Below are 9,443 nucleotides of genomic sequence, written 5' to 3'. Positions count from 1 at the left end.
GCTTGTTTCTTGAGCCCATTTGATTGGAAAATTTTTTCCCATCCTTTTACTCTGAGGTATCGCCTGTCTTTGAAGTTGAGGTGTGTTTCTTGTAAACAGCAGAAGGATGGATTCTGTCTTCCTATCCATTCTGTTAACCTATATCTTTTTATGGGTAAGTTAAGACCATTGACATTTAGGGATATTAATGTCCATTTTTCATTTGTTCTTCTTTGTTTTGGATTTATTGTTGGTGGTACCATTGGGTATGGATTTTGCCCTCCTGTTTCTTTTTGTGTTTGGTAAAATTAGATTATCTATTTCCAGTGTTTTCGTGAGTGTAGTTATGTTCGTTGGGTTGGAGTTTTCCTTCCAGAGCCTTTTGTAGTGCTGGATTTGTGGATATGTATTGTTTAAATCTGTTTTTGTCATGGAATATCTTGTTTTCTCCATCTATAGTGATTGAAAATTTTGCTGGGTACAGTAGTCTGGGTTGACATCCATGCTCCCTTAGTGCTTGTAGGGTGTCTATCCAAGATCTTTTTGCTTTCAGAGTTTCCATTGAGAAGTCGGGTGTGATTCTGATTGGTTTGCCTTTATATGTTACTTGGCCTTTTTCCTTTGCTGCTCTTAATATTTTCTCTTTATTCTGTAGATTTGGTGTTTTGATTATTATGTGTCGGGGGGGGATTTCTTTTTGTGGTCCAGTCGTTTGGTGTCCTGTAAGCTTCTTGTACTTTCATAGGCATATACTTCTGTAGGTTGGGGAAGTTTTCTTCTATGATTTTGTTGAATATGTTTTCTGTACCTTTGAGCAGTGTTTCTTCACCTTCTTCTATACCTATTATTCTTAGATTTGGCCTTTTTACAGTGTCCCATATTTCCTGGATATTTTGTGTTAGGGATTTGTTGGACTTGAGGTTTTCTTTGGTTGATGAATATATATCCTCTAGCGAGTCTTCAGTTGCTGAGATTCTCTCTTCCATCTCTTGAATTCTGTTGGATATACTTACATCTTTAGTTCCTGATCGTTTATCCAGCCTTTCCATTTCCAGCATGGTCTCATTCTGTGTTTTCTTTATTGTGTCTATTTCAGCTTTCATGCTTTGAACTGTTTCAAGAGCTTCCTTCACTTGCTTGGATGTTTTTTCTTGGCTTTCTTTAGATTCTTTAAGGGATTTATTTATTCCTTGAATTTTTTGGTTTGTCTTTTCCTCCAATTCGTTTAATTTTTTGTTTGCTTTTTCTTCTATTTCTTTAAGGAATTTTCTTGTTTCCTCTTTAAAGGTCTCTATCAACTTGCTGAGATAATTTTTGAGGTCCATCTCATCTTCATGCTCTGTGTTGGGCTTTTCAGATCTTGCTGGAGTGGAGTCCCTAGATTCTGGTGGTGTCATATTGGTCTTTTTGTTGTTGAGTGAAATCTTATTCTGTCTTCTCCCCATATCTTCTTTTAGTGGGTGCAGGTGGGGTCTCTCTATCTCCTTTTGTGACCCAGTGATGTGTGGGGGCCAGGAATTCAATGTCCACAACTCTGGATGGTCTTGACGCTCCTAGTAGTCTCCTCACTAGTTCCTAGCTCCTGGGTCGGTCGGCGGAATGGAAGAGTGGGGTGCTAGCAGATTTGGGGTGCAGGGAGATCCTCCCTGCCTGGGCATGTCTGGCCTAAGCCTGCAGGTGCAGGCGGGGATGGGGGGTGGGGGTGGTCGGGGTGTATGATGTTTTGGCCTGGAGTCGGGAGCGGGCAGAGACTCACTCACCTAGTTCCTGGGTTGGTCGGTGGCGGAATGCTCAAAGTCCCTTCTTACATCAGGGAAAAATACTAATCCACCATCAGGGGCCCCCTAGAGTGCAGAGGCCTCCTCATTGACATGCATGTTCAGGAGTCTGGATCAGTCCTGTACTGGCCTCTCAGACAGCATCTGGGGTCGCTGTGTTCCCCCTTGTTCAGGCCAGCTGTTTCTGTGGCTTTCACCAGGCTTGTACTGACCCCTTCAATCTTCATTTCTCCCTCTCTGCAACTAAGTTCCAGAGTTCCGTTCAGTGTAAATCTGTGGATGTCTGCCTCGGCTTCCATCAGTTACTGGATGAGGGCTCTAGGATGGCATAAAAAAGTAGTTATCAATCTCATTTTAGGGGAAGGGCATTTTTCTCTCCACCATTGCCTGGATTGTCAGTTCTTGTCATCCTTGTAGGTCTCTGTAAATCTCCCTAGTGCCAGATCTCTCCTTGGACCTAAAATGGCTCCCTCTAATATGGTATCTCTCATCCTGCTCTCCTCTATTCTTCCCCCAACTCAATATTTCTGCTCCTCCATTTCCTCCTCTCCTCTTCTCTTCTCCTGATCTCATTCTTGCATCTCCCTCTCCACTACCCTCATGCTCCCAATTAGCTCAGGAGTTCCTGCCCCTTCCCATTCCTGGGCTCCATGCATTTATCCCCTAGAGTCCTTCATGTTTCCTAATTTCTTTGGTGAAGAGGATTATAGGCTGGTAATCCTTTGCTCTATGTCTAAAATTCATATATGAGTGAGTACATACCATGTTTGTCTTTTTGTGACTGGGTTACCTCACTCAGGATGGTTTCTTCTAGTTCCATCCATTTGCCTGCGAATTTCAAGATTCCATTGCTTTTTCTTCTGAGTAGTACTCCATTGTATAAATGTACCACATAAGACAACAAAAGGACATCAAAGGTATACAAATTGGAAAGGAAGAAGTCAAACTCTCACTATTTGCAGATGATATGCTAGTCTACATAAGTGACCTGAAAAATTCTACCGGGGAACTCCTACAGCTGATAAACACCTTCAGCAAAGTAGCAGGATACAAAATTAACTAAAAAAATCAGTAGCCCTACTTTATACAGATGATAAATGCAATGAGAAAGAAATCAGAGAAACATCACCCTCCATAATATCCACAAACAACATAAAATATCTTGGAGTAACGCTAACCAAAAAAGTGAAAGACCTGTACAGTAAGAACTTTGAGTCTTTATCGAAAGAAATTAAAGAAGATACCAGAAAATGGAAAGATCTTCCATGCTCTTGGATATATCTCTGTAATTTCAAGGTCAGCCTGTTCTACAGAGTGAGTTACAGGACAGCCCAAGATACACAGAGAAACTGTCTTAAAAAACAAAAAAATACAGTAAGAAGGTCATGTAAAGATGGAAAATACACAGAGTCTCAATACTGTATGTTATTGTGTTGTCTTTTAATTGTTTGACTGTTGAGGAAGGAGCAACAGTTGCTAAAAGACTTTTGATTATAAATGCTGCTGGATTAATCTAATGTATATATTTTGAAAATGTCTTGACTTCAAAATTTAAGTATAAGGACATGTTATTTTGAAAAAGAGGTTCTGCTTTTGTTTCTACAGAAGATGAAAAGTTATGGATTCCTTCCAGAATAATATCATTTGATCAAGCAAGAACCCCTGAAGCCGTGACTCAGGTGATCCAACATCCAACACAGCTGAGACCATTTAGATTCCCAGACCACTACAGCCAGAATTTGGACAGAGTTCTGAGTTTTCTCAGGATCCCCATGGGATTGATAGTGCCCTCAAATAGCAGGAAGCAGTTTGGAGAGAACTAGGCTGAAATTACCAAACATTGTTTATAAATGTTTGTTTTCATTTAAACAGGGTTAGTTATAATGGTTAATGATCATAATCAATCTCTTTCTAAAGACTTCCAGAGGCATCACAATCCCTGACTTCAAACTCTACTATAGAGCTCTAGTAATGAAAACAGCTTGGTATTGGCATAAAAACTGATGGATGGATCAATGGAATACACTCAAAGACCCTGACATTAACCCATACACCTATGAATATCTGAGTTTTTGAAAGAGAAGCCAAAATGTTACAATGGAAAAAGGAAAACATTTTTAACAAATGGTGCTGGCATAACGGGATGTCAGAATATAGGAGATTGCAAATATATCCATATCTATTGCCTTGCAAAAAATTCAAGTCCAAGTGGATAAAGAACCTCGACATAAATTCAGCTACATTAATTCTGATAGAAGAGAAAGTGGGATGTGGCCTTGAACACATTGACAAATGAGACCACTTCCTAAATAGAACAGTTGTAACACAGACACTGAGCATAACAATCAATAAATGGGACCTCTTGAAACTGAGAAGCTTATGTAAAGCGAACGACACTGTCAATAAGACAAAACAACAGCCTTTAGAATGGCAAAATGTCTTTACCAACCCCTCATCTGACAGAGGGCTGATATCCAAAATATATAAAGAACTCAAGAGACTACACGTCAAAATACAAAATATCCCAATTGAAAAATGGGGTACAGAGCTAAACAGAGAATTTTCACCAGAAGAATCTCAATGGCCAAAAGACATTTGAGGAAGTTCTCAACATCCTTAATCATCAGGGAAATGAAAATCAAAACAACTCTGAGATACCATCTTATACCTGTCAGAATGACTAAGATCAAAAATACTGAGACAGCTTATGTTGGAGCAGATATGGAGTCTGGGGAACACTGCTCCACTACTGGTGTAGGAGTGCAAACTTGTATAGCTACTTTGGAAATCAGTATGGTGATTTCTAAGAGAATTGGGAATCAATCTGCCTCAAGACCCAGCAATTCCACTCTTGGGCATAATATACCCCAAAGACACTCAAACATACCGCAGGACATTTGTTCAACAATGTTCATAGAAGCATACTCCCATTTTTGTGAATAGTACAAGTTTGACTTCTTCCTTTCCAATTTCTGTCTTGAGCTCCTTTTGTTGTCCTATTGCTGTAGCTAGAATTTCAAGTACTATATTGAATAGATAAGGAGAGGTGGACAGCCTTGTTCCTGATTTTAGTGGAATCACTGAGTTTTTCTCCATTTAGTTTGATGTTGGTTGATGGCATGATGTATAGTGATTTCATCGTGTTTATATAAGCCCCTCGTATCCCTGATATCTCCAAGACCTTTTCCATGAAAAGGTGCTGGATTTTTGTCTAAGCTTTTTTTAGCATCTAATGAGATGATCACATGTTTTTTCTTTCAGTTTATTTATATGGTGAATTTCATAGACAGATTTCCATATATTGAACTAACCCTGCTGTATATTCCAATCCTAGTTCCCCCCCTCTTCTCCTATTCCACCTACTTTCTCCCCACCTCTCATCTGCCTCCCCTAGGATGTCTACTAAGTCTGTCCTATCATGTCATTGTGGCAGGACCAAGACCCTTCCCCCTCCCCCTGTGCCTAGGGTGAGCAAGGTATCTCTCCATATAGAATGGGCTACACAAAGTCAGTTTGTGCATTAGTGCTTAATCTTGGATCTACTACCAGTGGCTTCATATATTGCCCCAGCTGCACCATTGCCACCTGTATTCAGGGGATCCTCTTTAATCTTATGTAGGCTCATGAATTGTCATACCAGAGTCAGTGATCTCTTATTATCTCCAGTCAACTAATTCTTTGGGTTTCCCCATCATGGTCTTGTGATGGGGAACATCCTTCTGTGTATGTTTATCTTATTGGTTGTTGAATAAAGCACTGTTCAGCCAATGAAGCACCAAGTTAGGTGGGACTAGGAGTCAAGGAGGATTCTGGGAAATGTAGTAAAGTCTTGTGATCCAGGCAGGAAGTGACATAGCAGGCAGACTCAGAATATAAGCAGGGACAAGCAGGAAGTCATACTCTTTCTCTTCCTCTTCCTCCTGCTCGCTTTTCTGGAGCCACCATGTGAGGCTGACAAGAGAGGACACATGACTCTGGAGTCCTCTATCAGATAATTCTTCATAAAATATATAGATTAAGACATACTAGTCATTGGCCAGCAGCATTGTACCTAATATAAAACTCTGTGTGTTATTTTGGGTGCCCACATGGCAGCAGAGCTCAGGCAGCTTGGTGGAAAGATTTATCATTACAGTCTTGCCTCCTTTTTTCATATTAGCAAATTCCCTCACTTCTATTGTACTCCAGGAGCTCACCCTAATGGTTAGTTTTGGATTTCTGCATCTGCTTCCATCTGTTTCTGGAAGAGGGTTCTAGCTTCTCAGGTGTTGTGGATTGTAGGTTGGGTATCCTTTGCTTTATGTCTGGTATCCACTTATGAGTGAGTATATACTATATTTATCTTTCTGAGTCTGGGTTACCTCACTCAGGATGTTTTTTTTCCTGAGTTCATTTGCCTACAAATCCAGGATGTCATTGATTCTTACCTTTGAGTAGTACTCCATTGTGTAAATGTATCACACTTTCTTTATCCATTCTTCTGTTGAGGGTACCTAGGTTGTCTCCAAGTTCTGGCTGTTGAGGTAGGTTGGTTCTTAATTTTCTGAGAAATCACCATCCTGATTTCCACAGAGGCTGTACAGTTTTGCAACCCCACCACCAATGGAGAAGTGTTCCCCTTTCTCCACATCCTCTTTACCATAAGCTGTCATTAGTGTTTTTGATCTTAGCCATTCTGATTGGTGTAAAATGATATTTCAGAGTTTTTAATTTACATTTCCCTGATGACTAAGGATGTTGAGCAATTCCACCATTTGAGATTGTTCTGTTAAGAACTGGATCTGTATCCAAGTTTTTAATTGTATTATTTGGTAGTTTGATCCGTAGTTTCTTGAGTTCTTTTTTTTTGGGGGGGAGACGGTTTACTTGGCTTACACTTCCACATCACTGTTCATCATCAAGAGAAGTCAGGGCAGGAACTGATGCAAAGGCCATGGAGGGGTCCTGCTTACTAGATTTCTACCTCATTCAGGCTACTTTCTTTTTTTTTGTGAATGCCTGGCCTTAGCTTGGCTTGATTCTAGCCAACTTTTCTTTTTTTTTCATTCATTTATTTAGCTCATAAATAAAGTCATGCACAATTATGATACATAATACAGTATGTTCACAATGGCATGGCAAAATTAAACCAATTAACGTTATATCACACATATTCATCATTTTTGCTTTGAGAACACTTAAAGTATACTATCTCACAACTTTTAAAATATAGCATATTATTATCAACCATATTTATCATGCTCTCAGTAGACCTCAAGACTTCAGAGAGTACATGACTCTTGTCCAACTGCAGTATTATATCCTTAAACCAATCGTTTCCCCATTGTTAAAAGACCCACGTTGAAGACTAATAGCCACAATTTTGCTCTATGTTCCCATAAGTTCATCATTTCTAGGTTACACATAAAATTGAAATTGTGTGACATTTGTCTTCCAGTGTGCCACTTATTTTTTTTGGCAAGCATATAACTTTGCTACTTACTAAAAATGAAATCAAATTTGCATGCACAGGTGAGCACTCACTGAAACACCTTGGATTCATCATATTTTTAAGTTTAAATTAGCTTATATATATTTATATTTATATAAAAAAGCAATAATGGCAATATGTTATGCATCAATAGCAGCAACAGCTTTTCCAGGTTCTGCAGTCCTTTGAACAAAATTGTAGAGACATCCAGCACACTCCATATAAAAAAACAAAAAAACAAACAAACAACAACAACAAAGTAAAAAACAAAATCCCAGAAAACAGCACAGTTCTGTTACTCTTGTGGTACTTGGCACCATTTTTTTTAAATTAGTTTCTCAGTCATGATCTTGGAGGAAACCATTCTGAGCAACATCATTAAAAACAGCTCTGATAAAGCATGGTCACTACTATGTATCATAAAGCAGGTCCACATATGAGTGAGTACATATCATGTTTGTCTTTTTGTCATTGTGTTACTTCACTCAGAATGGTTTCTTCTAGTTCCATCCATTTTCCTGCAAATTTTAAGATTGCATTGTTTTTTTCCCCGATGAGTAGCACTCCATTGGGTAAATGTACCACATTTTCTCTATCCATTTTTCTGTAGAGGGGCATCTAGGCTGCTTCCAGTTTCTGGATAATACAAATAGTGCTGCTATGAATATCATTGAACAGATGTTCTTGTTGTATGAATGTGTTTATTTTGGGCATATACCTAAGAGTGGAATTGCTGGATCTTGTGGTAGACTGATTCCCATTTTCTTGAGGAGTCACCATACTGATTTCCAAAGCGTCTGTACAAGTTGGCACTCCCATCAGCAGTGGAGAAGTGTTCCCCTTTCTCCACATCCTCTCCAGCATAAACTGTCATTGGTGTTTTTGATTTTAGCCATTCTGACAGGAGTATCTCAGAGTTGTTTTGATTTGCATTTCCCTGATGGCTAAGGATGTTGAACACTTTCTTATGTGTCTTTCAGCCATTTTAGATTCCTCTATTGAGAATTGTCTATTTAGTTCTGTATCCCAGCTCTTTAATAGAGCTTGAAGTCAGGGATGGTGATGCCTCCAGAAGTTCTTGTATTGTACAGGGTTGTTTTGGCTATCCTGGGTCTTTTGTTTCTCCATATACAGTTGAGAATTGTTCTTTCAAGGTCTGTGAAGAATTGTGTTGGGATTTTGATGGGAATTGCATCGAATCTATAGATTGCTTTTGGCAAGATTGCCATTTTTATTATGTTGATCCTACCTATCCAAGAACATGGGAGATCCTTCCATTTTCTGATATCTTCTTTAATTTCTTTCTTTAGAGACTCAAAATTCTTGTGGTACAGTTCTTTCACTTTTTGGTTAGCATTACCCCAATGTATTTTATGTTGTTTGTGGCAATTGTAAAGGGTGATGTTTCTCTGATTTCTTTCTCCACCAATGTATCATCAGCATATAGTAGGGCTACAGATTTTTTTGAGTTAATCCTGTATCCTGTCACTTTGCTGAAGGTGTTTATAAGCTGTAGGAGTTCCCTGGTAGAGTTTTTCGGGTCACTTATGTAGACTATTATATCATCTTCAAATAGTGAGAGTTTGACTTCTTCCTTTCCGATTTGTATTCCCTTGATCTCCTTTTGTTGTCTTTAGAATTTGAAGGACAATATTGAAGAGGTATGGAGAGGGTGGACAGCCTTGTCTTGCCCCTGATTTTAGAGGAATTTCATTGAGTTTCTCTCCATTTAATTTGATGTTGGCTGTCAGCTTGCTGTATATTGCTTTCATTATGTTGAAGTATGTTCCTGTTATCGCTGATTTCTCCAAGACCTTTATCATGATAGGGTATTGGATTTTGTCAAAGGCTTTTTTGGCATCTAGTGAGATAATCATGTGTTTTTTCCCTCAGTCTGTTTATATGATGGATTACATTGATGGATTTTCGTATGTTGAACCATTCTTGCATCCCTGGGATGAAACCTACTTGATCGTGGTGGATGATTTCTCTGATGTGTTCTTGGATTCGATATGCCAGTATTTTATTGAGAATTTTTGCATCAATGTTCATGAGGGATATTGGTCTGTAATTCTCTTTCTTAGTTGTGTCTTTGTGTGGCTTGGGTATCAAGGTTATTGAAGCCTCATAAAAAGAGTTTGACAATGACCCTTCTGTTTCTATTGTGATTTTCACAGTATTTTACTGAGTATTTTTGCATCTATATTCATGAGGGA

This window comes from Cricetulus griseus, unplaced genomic scaffold (genome assembly GCF_003668045.3).
Source record: "Cricetulus griseus strain 17A/GY unplaced genomic scaffold, alternate assembly CriGri-PICRH-1.0 unplaced_scaffold_37, whole genome shotgun sequence".
NCBI classification, from domain to species: Eukaryota; Metazoa; Chordata; class Mammalia; order Rodentia; family Cricetidae; genus Cricetulus; species Cricetulus griseus.
This window is presented reverse-complemented; position numbering follows the sequence as displayed.